The sequence below is a fragment of the Xenopus tropicalis genome, chromosome 10 (genome assembly GCF_000004195.4).
Source record: "Xenopus tropicalis strain Nigerian chromosome 10, UCB_Xtro_10.0, whole genome shotgun sequence".
Classification (NCBI taxonomy): domain Eukaryota; kingdom Metazoa; phylum Chordata; class Amphibia; order Anura; family Pipidae; genus Xenopus; species Xenopus tropicalis.
The window spans coordinates 25926894-25940724 of record NC_030686.2 but is presented as its reverse complement, the minus strand read 5'-3'; positions in this window follow the sequence as shown (position 1 = coordinate 25940724).

Genomic DNA, 13831 nt, shown 5'->3' with positions numbered 1-13831 from the left:
CAGGGGGAGGCAGGGGGCGACCAACAGGGGCGGCCTTGGGGCGCCTGGATCACAAATCTGGCGCTGGGAAGAGGGTAGAAAAATTATCAAGGCAGGTCAGGTATGCACTAATTTAAAAGGACAGTAAAGCTATGTGAAGTACTGTTGACTATTTGGGACATATACTGGAGACTAATAATAGAAAGCAAGTTATATTTGTAAACAGGGTCTGTATTCAATAGCATTTACTTAAATAGCATTTATTGTAGCAGTGAACATTCCTTCTACTGAAAGAAGAAAAACATAGCAGCAACATGGATCAACAAATATGTCTCTTTCTTGGTGACCTGAAAAAGCTGGCTGGCGAGGGAAGACAGGAATGAAATAAAAGTTTTGCACAGTGGCGAAACTACCCCTGCACCTGTTATTTCTTGGAATATAAAGATTTTAACCAATAAAAGATTTACCTTGAGAATAAAACTGCTTAAAATCACTTTCTGCTGTACAGTGTCTTTAGTCAGACATTAGGTTTGTCAGTCCAAACAAAGCAATGTGTCTGGTCTGTGACAGCTGTAAGGGGTAACTCAAGGGGGTCACAAATGCACTCAGGTTATGATAAGAGGATAGGAATGGACTTCATGACAACAAAACATTAAATATTTCACTAGTCAAGAAGATAACTTGATAGGTAACACATAACCCCACATGCATGGGCTGAAGGATACCAGTGAACAGAGGGGGCAGGATTAAGAAAATGGTGGTGATGGATATGTTGGGTTAGGGTCCACTATATTGGACCAGGTTAGTACACTCTATATGGCTAATGTACTGGAGAAAGCCAGCAAACTACTTAATCTATTCTTTGGAGAGAAGGGAAAAGAAGGCAACGAGGTCTAAGAGTAATTGTGTGGGGGGGACTAAGAGTAATTTTTGTGTGGGGTGTACTAGGCATTCACTTCAAGAAAATGATTTATCATTTAGAATGGATGAGAAAATGAATTGAATGATTTTACCAGTAATTTTTATTGTTTGGAGAAGATTGTATTTGAGAAGATGCAAGACTCTTTAAAGGTAGTCATGGAAAAATGGCCTATCCTTCTAAAATCTTTCTATCATTTTCAGCTTCTTTCTTGTTCTTATTGAAAATGAGGGATGTTCCTGCAATGTACAACTGTACTCAATCTTTTGGCAACATGAGCAAGATCTCTTTCCTCCTGTGAAGTGATATAACATTAAGGAGGCGATGCAAAGCACTGGGCTAGTCTAGAAATCTAAGATGGATTGCAGTTCTCCTGAAAGCTGTAACTATCTGTGTACAAATATATAAAATAACTGTTTGCATGTAATTGCATTTTCACTCTACTTTGGAAAGAAACAGATGGAATATTAGAGAAGGCCAGGAAAAAATAGATTCAGTTGATGCAACTAAAAATATATCTAAACTTTCCTTGAAAATATAGCAGCCATTTTAACATAACCTATTCAAAGGAAGAAAATATTTTAGCATAGCTTGTGTCTACAGGTGTTTAAACAGGTGTCTGAATAAAATGCTTCAGCCAATAACTGTTTCAGCCCTGCTTACGTATCAATATAATCAGAGCCTTGACTGCCAGTGACCCCTAAAGTTCAGAGTTGTACATTGTCTGTTAGAATAAGCAGGATGTCAGTTTATCTCTGCCAGTCATGCATGGTCACGACACAAAATAGGCTTAGAGACATACAGGTTAGAAAGACGAAGTTTCACAATTACACAATTACAACCTGGACATAAACATATTTTCAGTTTTTTTGTCCTTGTAATACTCTGTGGTTGCAGAACAAGGACCCATTTCACCGTGTTCTGATGCCTTCTACAGTCCCGCGAAGTCCAGCATGCTGAGAACACTAACCTTCCCCCATGGATGTTTCTCATGAAAATGTTACCTGTGTTCAGAGTAATATTACTTACTGGTATGCCTGGCCTATTGGTAATTCACATATTTTCTAAATTGTTGCCCCCTTCTATCTAGTATACTTCTTTATTTTTTATATTTATTTCTTGCATTTTACTGAAAGGCACATGCTTAACAATGTCCTAGATGTTTGTTTTGTTTGGGCTCAGATAGATGGGGACCCATTTACTGATTTCACTGCCAAAATGCAGAAGCACTAAGGCAATCAAAATTGCACCCTTTAGTGCTCATTCTCAAAGCACTTGTGCTAGGGAGCAAGTATGCAAGCACCTTGTGGTTTGCACCCATTTTTTTGAACTTTGAAGCCTGCACTTAGTAAATGAGCCCTACATTTTCTCAGGGCTATTTTCTTTCAAAAACCGAAGGCCATGCAAGTACCACTGACAGGACTTCATTAAGTCCTTGCTAACTCTTCATTAGCTGGAAAGATATTACATCTACATAGTTAGGTAAGAGTGAGTTTTATTAATAGCATTTCTGTGAATTACTCTGTTTTGCACATTTATAATATTTAGTAAACTGATTAAGACTCTGAAGCCCAACCTGGCACACAGCTCCTACAAACTGCCTGGATCTCTCAAAGACTTAATGTGCTATATTTAGAGCCTGTGGCCTGGGAATTAAAAGAACAATGCAACATGTCTTAAAGTCTTGGCTGGCACCCTGAGATTTCCTCTCACACCACCCATAAAGCATTGTATGAATCCTCTTGCCATGTAACAAAGGCAGTGCAAGGCAAGTAAATCTCCATAATCAATCTTTAAATCAGCCTGTATTTCCAAATAGTCCAGTGAGAGGTGCTGGTCTGGAAGCTATATTCCTAGAATAGCAGCAAATAAACCATTTTGGTCTTTTTAATATAATTAAACTCTGAGAAGGCATCTGGTCAAAAACTTCCACTTTTTGTGACAGACGGGGAGATTAGTCACCTGCGACAAATCTCCCTTGTCGTGGGCGACTAATCTCCCCGAAATGCCATCCCACCAGTGAGAATGTATATCACCGGTGGGATGGCATATGCAGCACCACGATTTCCCGAAATCGCGGAAGTTTCCTCTCAAGGCAACTTTCACGATTTCAGAAATTGCGGCACTGTGTATGCCATCCCACCGGCGGCAATGCCATCCCACCAGGTTACAATGCTTCCATTTACTGATGTAGCCAACAATGGTATCAGATCGATCATAGTGTGGGTATCAGCCAAACTGTGGTTGGGGACCATCACCCCATTAGCAATCACAGATTAGAAATAAAATCCATAGTGGAACTTCCAACTCTTGCTAAAGTGACCATATTCAATACAGTAAGTGCAGCTAACTTGACTATACATGTAACCTTGGTACTACTAGAAACTAAAAAAACCTCCAAAATTAATATTTCCACCCTGGTCCTTATATAATTAACATGTTGATGATTTCAGGAAATACATTTTCATTGTTCTACCAGAGAAATTTCTGAGTACACTGGAGGAAGTGTGCACTGGATCTCGGATAGCAGTTACAGAGGTAAGTGGTGTCTCTTTAACTGATAACTGGTGTTTTCTGATGTCCCAGCACAACATATATAGAATTATAGTTCACGCAAGTTAATATTTTCTTCTAATATTGCTACTAGTTTAAACATCTGTGGAGATATCAATTTTACTATCATTCTGTCAGGAAGAATTATTCTTCATTACGTTTAAACTAAAAGCGACTTGAGTGGGATACTAGGTTGGCCTTCATCTAGATCAGTGATCCCCAACCAGTTGCTCCCCAACCCCTTGGATGTTGCTCTCAGTGCCCCAAACCAGGCAGTTATTTTTGAATTCCTGACTTGGGGGCAAGTTTTGTTTAAATAAAAACAAGATTTCCTACTAAATAAAGCGCCCTGTAAGCTGATTGTGTGCATAGAGGCCCCTAATAGCCAATCTTAGCCCTTATTTGGCTCCTCCATGAACTTTTATGATGCTTGTGTTGCTCTCCAAGTCTTTTTACATTTGACTGTGGCTCACGAGTACGAAAGGTTGGGGATCCCTGATCTAGATCAACAAGGTGGGCAGCAACAAAGGTGAATTTATAATATACCCATCTATTTGCTCTCTTGGAAACTATGTCAAAAACCCCTGGCAGAGGAAATGTTGATAGCATGAGAGAGAAAATAAAGCCAAAAGGCTTCACATCAACACGCCTGTCCTCATGTTACCCAGTGGGGTTGACAAGTCTTTCATCACATTGCCACATTTTGTATTTAAGGTAAATTTAGGCAACATGCTGGTGAATGAAAGGAATGTCTAATTACTAAGCTCAATAATAAATAGAATGAAATAGGATTAATGCTAGAACACATCCAAACAAAATTTTCCAGCCATTTGGGTGATCATTTTTAAAAGTTCCATCACAATGTGTTACCCAAGAAAATATTTACGTCTTTCAGGTAAGCAAGAGACTGATTATGCCCACGTTCTTCAACTGTAGGGTGAAGTATTGGCCTATTTGTTTAATCATTAGAGTCTGACTTAAGGGGGCTGTTTTTTAAATACCGCATTAACTTAAAATGTCTGTAAAACCTTATGCTGTATGTGCCACCCTTTAACACTTGTCCAGTGTCAGACTGGCCTGCCGGGAACTGGGACTTTTCCTGGTGGGTCCTGACCTTTCTAGAGCACAGAGCATTAACTCTTTTCTATCTTTTCCAGGTTCTGCTTGTATTTACATAGTTACATTGGGTTGAAAAAAGACCAGTGTCCATCAAGTTCAACCCTTCCAAGTAAACCCAGCACACCTAACCCAAGCCACTGATGGTGATTGAAAGCTGCTCGTCAGCCACAGGTCTGGTGTTGTTAAGTACAGCGTCAGATTTCAGTCAGAGCCAAACCATAACTTCTGTAATAAGGCCTCAATGAGAGGTGGAACGATGCCAGCCCTTCCCTTCACACACCCGCCTATTAAAAGGTGCCAGGACCAATATTTTTCAGTCACTCGTCCCGAGTCACTCTTGGACACTTACTTGTCTGATGTCTATTTTTGCTCCGTTTGTAAATGTAGTGGTTTTGAGCGGTGCCAGGAGGCCAATGCTTTATGGAGGAAGGAAAGCACATAATAACCCCTGGACACAGATGCTGTTAAAATGAACGTGCTTCCTTATCAACACTTAACCCTTTTCCTGTGTAGCCGGCTGCCATTGGCCTGTACAGAGGTCCATTACAAATAGCCCATTTAGGCTGTGCAAGGGTTAAAGCTGTAAGAGTCAAAATGTGGTATCTTATGGCACCAGCTGTTATTAAGCACATTGTGTGACTTTGAGCTATATATATTATGTCTAGTGTACCAGCGCTAGACACATTTCGGCTCATTAGAAATTCCAGTGTGAAATCCCTTTCTAGTTTCCTATTTACAGCTTACAAGTTCCCTACAATTTGGCGGTTTCGGACAGATGCTGGCATTGAGTTATTTCCCTAGGTTCCGAAAAACGTTGAGAGTTAATATTAGATTTCCGACTCAAAAGCTTATTTTTCCATTCTGATACTACAGTCACTAAATTATTGCAAATTTGAGAAAACCTGTCTTATATTGGGCAATCTATGGGATGGTAACTCGTGCTCTTCTAGTTGTTGTGATACAGGTATAAAGTCCATTATCCAGAAAGCTCCAAATTATGGGAAGGTCATCTGCCATAGACTCCATTTTAATCAAATAATTACATTTTTTAAAAAATCATTTCCTTTTTCTGTTATAATAAAAGAGTACCTTGTATGTGATGCCAACTAAGAAATACAGTAATTAATCCTTACTGGAGGCAAAAGAATCCTATTGGGTTTATTTAAGGGTTAGATGATTTTTTTAGAAGACTTAAAGCAAGGAGATCCACATTTTGCAAAGACCCCTTATTCAGAAAACCCCAAGTCCTGAGCATTCTTGATAACAGATCCCATACCTATATACTACAATCCCCAGGGCCCCATCCACTGCCTTCTCATAAAGCATATTAGCCATATTATGCTGCTTCAAATGGAAGCTCCGTCCCTCTAATCTAAAGGGGGGGCCTCTGGTGCACTCATCATTTTTTTTGGGGAAAAAGAGAACATCCCCTATCTGCCTATAATCCCCTCTACTTGTACAGAGTAATCATGTCCCCTCACAAGCGCCTCTTTTCCAGAGAAAACAACCCCAACCTCGACAGTCTAACCTCATAGCTTAAATCTTCCATCCCCTTTACCAGTTTAGTTGCAGTCTCTGCACTCTCTCCAGCTCATTAATATCCTTCTTAAGGACTGGAGCCCAAAACTGCACTGCATACTCAAGGTGAGGCCTTACCAGGGACCTATAAAAATGATGTTTTCATCCCTTTAGTCAATGCCCTTTTTTATGCAAATACATAAACAGACAAAAACAGTAGGTCACATGACTTTGATAGATGCTAAGGAGCGATTAAGATGTTAATCCACTTAAAGAAAACTATACATTTAGAACACATACTTAAACAACATGATAATATGATTTATGTCATATTAAGTGACCTCTTAAATAATCCTACCTAAATGGCATATTCATATACCCCTTGCTTGCCACTTGTTTCCAGGCCTTCATTGGGGGGGGGGCTAACAGAGCAGATTCCATGCTAAGTGGTAAGTTTGGATAATTAAATTGCCACCACCCAGGGCTACAGATAGGAACCAGTAGGCATACAACTCTCTGATATGTCTGCATGCAATATGCAGAACGGGAAATATACTACAGGTATAGGACCCGTTATCCAGAATGCTCGGGACCAAGGGTATTCCGGATAAGGGGTCTTTCCGTAATTTGGATCTCCATACCTTAAGTCTGCTAAAAAATCAATAAAACATTAATTAAACCCAATAGGATTGTTTTGCATCCAATAAGGATTGATTATATCTTAGTTGGGATCAATTACAAGGTACTGTTTTATTATTACAGAGAAAAGGGAAATCAGTTTTAAAATTCTGAATTATTTGATTAAAATGGAGTCTATGGGAGACGGGCTTTCCGTAATTCGGAGCTTTCTGGATAACGGGTTTCCGGATAAGGGGTCCGATACCTGTATATTGGAAGTAAATGGAAAAGGAAATTTAACAAGGAAAATGACTAACTTTACAGCAACATTATAATAACAATCATAACACAAAATGTAAAACACACAGGAAAAAAGTGGTGGGTCACTCCCAACATACAAATGCCCCAGGTCCCTTCAAATGTGCACACTACGGATCTACAAGGGTTAATCAGGGGTACTAGTAAAGTGCAGGCAGAGTTGTGCGTTGCAACACCAGAGTGGGGCACCCAGGGGTCTATAAAGGCAAAGTATCTTACCATCTATCAATGGTAATAATGAAATGGTGGATCCTGTGAGGCATAGAGCAGGTACAGGGAAGCAGTCTGGCAGCTTTTATCCACACTAAGCTAGAAACACTGTGATAGAGAATGAATTAACTGTCTCCTTGGTTTAAATTAAGAGTGTTCCCTGTATGACTGTGATTAGTGTTAGGGGGAACATGTAGCTCTACTATATCAGCAAGATCACTTATAGGGGAGAAGATGGAAAAATCCAGAGAAAACAGAAACCCAAGGCACATTCTTAGTCCTCTGGTGCAGAACCCATGTGCTCCTTTCTCTCCTCGCTGTTACATATTTGGGTACTAAAACCCCAGGAGACAAGATAAGGCAAAACTTCCTCTTGCTGATTATACAAGACTGTTTAAAACTAATTAATGTCTCAGTGCAGTCTATCAGCAGCCATCTTTTTGGTTGTCACAGATTTAAAGCAACAGGATTATGTAGCGGACAGGTAAGTAACACTCCCATAAATAGTAGTGATGCTCATTTTGACAGTTTCTTGACCCAGAAAACCTACTGTGCTAACATGCCTTATAAACTCACACTCGACCTGCCCCTCCCCATGGCTTGAGTTTGGAAAAGAAAGTGGCCAGCAAGCTTCAAACAGAGTTGAGCAGGGCAGCAATGATAATAGAGGGTAAGAAGCATGAAGGAGGGTGAGAGAATGAAGCATGAGAGTAAAAGACACAGCTCTTTCTATTCTTCAGCTAATGTCACCAAGCTTGTATATGTGCCCTGTGTGTTAGTCCCTATGAGCCAGAGGATGGACATTAGTACTTAAATTGCTAATGTTAGGGGTTGTCCAATGGCACAGTATTTTTTATGAAAAGGTTTTTTAATATGGAACAGTGATTTACACATTAGATTGTAGGGACCCATCGGTTTAGCAGTCCCTATGGATGTAAATCCCCTACAAGTGCTATTCCCCTAGTTACTAGGCAGAAGCTTTTGTATCTACATTAAATTAGTTGGGTTATTAGCCCATAGAGTTAGTGACCATTTCCTGTCACACTTTAATATGGAGATTGAAAAGGAATAGTTCTTCCTTTGACCAAAAGTGTCTGGGGAGCCTGCTGTCAACAAGGCCCAGTAAAGAGTTCCAACCAACAGGGACCCCATGAATGAGGTATAGTCAGATTACAGGACTAGCTTTGTTTTAGGAACGTAAGATAGTAAGGCAAGCTATAAAGAGCAGTTTGTGCTCCACCAAATGATTGCAGCTGGAGGTAGTTCTCCTTAGCATTATTGGCCTAAAGTGAAAGAACCGCAGCAATGAGGAGGGATTCAGGCTTAGTATATTACTCCCAGAACCATTTCTGCTGTAGGGATCTGGACCACTAGCCAGTAACCTTAAAGGGGAGCCACAACTATATAGGAGAAGATATTAGTGTCCAGGCTAACAGTTATTTACCTGGCATCTCCACAGGGGTGTCATATTGATAAGCTTCATCTTTGACTGTATCCGACTGCACAACAATACTACCTCAACTAATCTGTGCATACAAACCTTGTGGTGCTTTGACAATACCATCTCCCTTTCTCCTCCACTTAGCAAGAGCTCAGCTGGGCAAGAGAATTCAGTGTGACCCATGTTCTACCATCACTTTCCAGAAAGGCACTTTTATGCCAAGATAGGGTTATGGGATATATTTTTATAGAGCCCTGCAGTGTTTAGGGGTATAGGTTTAATTTAATTATTTAATTACTTTATGTATGATAACTTGATGTTTTACCTTCTTTAATTACAAGAGAAGTAAAAGGTTAGATAATTATATTAAGTTGCATAAGTTATGGATTGCTGGTAGGCCTTGGACACAACAGAGCCTTGTACTTATCGCCTGCCCCCGGACAACATGTAAGCCATTTTTTCTGTGAAGAACAGTTGTAGCTTAGTTGAAATGAGCTTCTCTAACACTGTAGGGCACTGTAAAGGAGAAGGAAAAGCTAATAAAGAGTTAATCTCAAGCTGCAGGCATACCTTTGTCTCAATAGTGCCCTTTAGTCTCCCCATAGGAAAAAAAAAACGCTGAGCTGTGTAAAGAAAGTTCCCATAATGCCTTACTCCTGCACCAAGACCGGATTAGTTAGACTATGAGTCAGCTTCCTGCTGATTGGCTCAGATCCACATTCCTAAGGGGGGGGAGTGAGTTCTTAGCATTCTTGAGGGAGGGGGGAGCAGGAGAGAGGAGAAAGCAGAGAGCAGCGTGTCTCTGGCACAGGAATTACAGACACAAGAAATACACACATAGACCTTTCTGATAAAGCTTACTTAGTTTTACCTTTCTTTCTCCTTTAAAATGCAATTTAATTTCCCCATCTCATTGACTCCAATGCATTTTGATTTCTCATTTTTTGGCGAAGTGAAACTCACTGGATTTGCTTATAACAATTTTTTAGGATTTAGTTCTTCTTTCATTGTAATGAGTTTGCAATCACTGCAGCCCAGCCACTTGGATGAATTTGTAACCTTACTGAAGGTCATTGTTAATCATAGGGATAACTGTGGTGCCTGAACACAACCAATGAAACCAATGTCTGCCCATCTGACTAGGTTGACAGTCCACTTGTGAGTTTTCTGAGCAGCTAATCATTATTGTGCCTCATTCATAAACATCTGCTAATATTTCCCAACTTCACAAAATGACAAAAATGACATCACAGTTGTTTTCATGTTGTAAACAACTAATTTGTCTCTTGCCCATAAAATGGGTGACTTGTGCTATCCAGATTGTCTGTCACCCTAGTAACGAAACAAAAAACTGATGCAACAATTTAACATTCATTTTTTTAGTTTCTGTAAACTGCAAACAGGAGGATTTTCACTCCTTCTCTTTAGAAGAGATGCAGAACCCAATGTTTTTGCCAGGGCCAGAACTAGGGGTAGGCAGAAGAAGCACCTGCCTAGGGCACAATGATGACAAAGTAGACAGTATGGAAATCCAAATTAGGGAAATATCCAAGAAATTAGGGAAAGATCTGAGTAGCTTGCCTTCTCCTTTAAGCAACTACCCTGCCGTAATTGCAAGAGCAAGAGGAGCAAAATGGCACCCCTTAGCCCTCATTCACATTGAACTTGTGGCAGGGGCAATGCTGCACCTCATGCCGTAATAAGAATCTGTTGCAAGGTGTAGAGCACAGCATTGGCTGGCAATCTGTGGATTCTGGCAAATGCCAGAGGGGCTGCTGTAAGATGCCATGGATAGTCGCTACGTATTGGGCTGGTGGGAGGCTGTTTGGGCCGCTGTGTAGTTGAAATGCTAGGGCCTATTTTGGATACCAGTCAGGACCTGTCTGTCCATACCACCTGCCATAGTACAGGGCTCCTTTGCACCCTACAAAGTCAGTGCTACTAAATTGCACCTCTGAGTGGCACAAAAGTTAAGGGGCAGGCACAGGGGGCCTTTCTGTCTCCCCCGACGGCCCTCATGAATACAGTGCTGCCCATTACAGACAGCCCGGTATTTATAAAGGGAAGACACAGGTCTTTCTTATTTCTACAAGATAAAGTATTTTTATACCTGTGGCCAGGGTGTAAAAGTGTAAAAATGTTAGAATTTTGTGCCCATTTTTACACTTCACACCCTGCCCTGCATTTGTCAATGATTGGCAATTATTGCTTGTCTATTGTCCCCTGCATGGTATTGTTGTTTCAGTACGTTCCTCGAGTGTATCCTAATGCAGGAAAGGATTTTCAAAAATGTAAGTTGTTACAGCGAGATTGATGACTTTCTTTTTCAGAATGGGAACAGCATGTACATTCTAAGGATTTTGCATTGCTTGTTGCATTGAGCTTGGTTTAAATAAACAGCAATCAGACTTAAGCACACAGATCAGTAAACACACCTAAATGTGTCACTTGACTGAAAGATTCACCAGGTATTTTCTTTTTACACAAAGTGGCTTTCGTCAGAGTACAAACCCCCCCCCACTACAATGCACTTGATGACACACTCAGCACTGTTACCTCTCCTCTGCAAACACACGGCAATTCTTTTTTGTTTTTGTAGCACACACAGATTCACAGAAGCGAAGTTCCGATTCCATTTGTAACAACATATAGATACACCCCCGAGTGTAGAGGAAAAGTGTGCCAACCACTCACGATCACGTTGGCTGTCTAGTTGGCTGCACACACAAAGCCTGTCAGCACCAGCGCATTGCAACATAAAATAGCAGCTTTGTTGGATATCCAGGGCATTATAAAAAAATGCAGAATAACACATTTTAATTGAATTTTTGCTTTTCGAAAAAATCGCTTGATAAAAAATACTAAAATACTTTATCTTGTAGAAAGAAAAAAAATTGCAAGGTTACCAAAGCAGATCTTTCACTGACGCCAATATGCTGGACTATATTAGGCTTTTCACTATTGGAAATTTCTGCAGCCGCGTCAGGTGTATTGCATTATTTTCACTGTTTCAAACAAACAGGACCAGGGTCAGACTGGGGGGTGCAGGGCCCACTGGGGCTCCCGCCGGCCGTGTCGCCCGCACCCCCTAACACCCCCCCGCGTGCAGGGTCCCCCACCCGATGTCCTCCCCTGAGTGCGCGTAAGTTTAATGCGTCAGGGGAGGAACGGTCGGCCGGGGGATTTTTCCCGGTGTCTTGGTGGCCCAGTCTGACCCCGAACAGGACTCTAAAGATGTTGGTGCACCAAGCATAGCTTCTTATTTAAAGGTTTATTGTTTTAAAAGGTTGCAAGAACAGACAATTTTACAAATAAAACACACATTTTTAACATTTTACAGTGTTATGGCCATTTTCAGCCTGAGGTGTCTCAACAGTGCTGCAATCAGGTGGAAACCAACAGCAGTCAAACTGCATCTTTTTGTCACCACTGCTTGCTTGAGGATTTGTGAGAAGCAGTCAACTTGTGCCGCTATGTGTGCTTTAAGTCAAAGTAAATTGTCGGGGTCATTTATAAAGACTGGAAAAATTTGTACCTTGGCAGTAACCCATGGCAACCAGCCAGGTATTTGCTTTTATTAGTCAACCTGCAGCTGGATGAAAAAAGCAATCACTGATTGGTTGGTTACTGTCCAGTTGCAAATGTGCCCAGTCTTTATAAATGACCAGCAATTGTTTCCCATAGATTAATTAGAGAAGCACTGAGAGGTGGAGAGGGATGATTTGACCACCACTATTATAACTGATGGCATCAGTAGTCAAAATGCTCCATCTGATATTAACCTTAAGGCTTTAGCTGGCACCATCACCATCTCTGGACATTATTCCCACCAGCATAGCCATTCCTATCGCGAGTCCAAAATATATTCTTGAATATTTCAAGAAAAAGATGAATAATATGTTTAGGATGGAGATGCCTTGTCAATGGTTTCCATTTATCATTCAGCCCTGAAATAAACCACCGTTGTATCAGGTAGGGACCTAATAGAAAAGAGTGTACAGCCTAATAAATATTCATTTTCGCAACTAATTTTTTACAGCAAACTGAACCTGGTTCTCTAATAATTTTAGCAGCAGGTTATTTGACTTGGAATGAGAATGCTCCCTGTTCCAATCCTTGCTTCTGTGTTACATTCATTAATTCCTCCTACAAAATACTCATCAGGACCTGAAAATCTAACTGATTTATAATTTATTTGGCAGATCCATTGACAGATTTTGCAAATTTGCCATTTCCATTAGTCTCCAACTACAATGCCTCTTTTTTTTTGCATCTTACAAGCTACATGTGTGCACACTCACACTCATGGATACCTATAGAGCAGGGATCCCCAACCTTTTTCCTCTCACGAGCAACAGTCAAATGTAAAAAGACTTGGGGAGCAACACAAGCACCATAAAAGTTCATGGAGGTGCCAAATAAAGGCTGTGATTGGCTATTAGGTAGTCTCTATGCACCCTATCAGCTTACAGGGGCTTTATTTGGTAGGGAATCTTGTTTTTATTCAACCAAAACTTGCCCCCAAGTCAGGAATTCAAAAATAACTCCCTGGTTTGGGGGCACTGAGAGCAACATCCAAGGGGTTGGGGAGCAACATACTGCCCCCGAGCCACGGGTTGGGGATCACTGCTATAGAGAATATAGGCTCAGGAAGAGGTCTTACTATACATCATTGTCTCTCTAGAGTAGCAGTTATTATTTGGAGACAAATGATGTGCTAAATATTTACAACCAAAATGCTACATTAAATATTGCGCCTACAAATTGACCTTGACTTGTGCTGAAGCCAATTTTTTTTTTTTTGCAGTTTTGGCATACCAGTTTTGCTGTGCTTGGCCAGGGTTTTAGGGAAGTATCAACATAACTGGTAAGAATATAGCAAAATTAATAGGACTTAGAGTTCAGCATAAATCATAGCTATATTTTATGCTATGTGTATTTTGCAGGGCAGTTTAAGGTGATGTGGTCCAGAATTCACACCTTTTTCATTGAGAAAAGATATTTTATATAGTAAAGTAGCCACCTAAATTAAAAAAAAATCTAAATGATCACAAAGACATACCCATAAGCAAAATCTTTCATAGTAAGACTGGTCATGTGACAGTCAGAGCTTGGGGACCTTGGAAGCAGGTTGGTGACAGGGTTGGGGGGGCCTT